Here is a 383-nt window from a genome sequence, read left to right on the forward strand (position 1 = left end):
TTAATAACTAATTTTAATAATTTAATTTAATATAAAAATAACATTTTTAGATTACTATGTTTAATAGGATAGAATTACAAAAGATACTATCAGATATCCTAGCTAAGCTACTTTGGGTGTTGATATGGTTGTCATGGCAACACTTGGTTGGTTGACTGAAGGATCGGCACTGAATTGGATATCCCCACATATTTACATCTTTTTCTGTTCGCAAAAAACATTTTAAATAATTATATTTCAAATCAAAATCTCATTAAATAAAACTAACATAGTTAGTAGAATCGAACCGATAATTGAATTGATCAAATTATTAGATCATTAGATTATTGATTTAACTGATAAGTCACTGGTTGAATCAATTGACTCAGTATTATATAAATAAA

This window comes from Arachis duranensis, chromosome 8, assembly GCF_000817695.3.
Source record: "Arachis duranensis cultivar V14167 chromosome 8, aradu.V14167.gnm2.J7QH, whole genome shotgun sequence".
NCBI classification, from domain to species: domain Eukaryota; kingdom Viridiplantae; phylum Streptophyta; class Magnoliopsida; order Fabales; family Fabaceae; genus Arachis; species Arachis duranensis.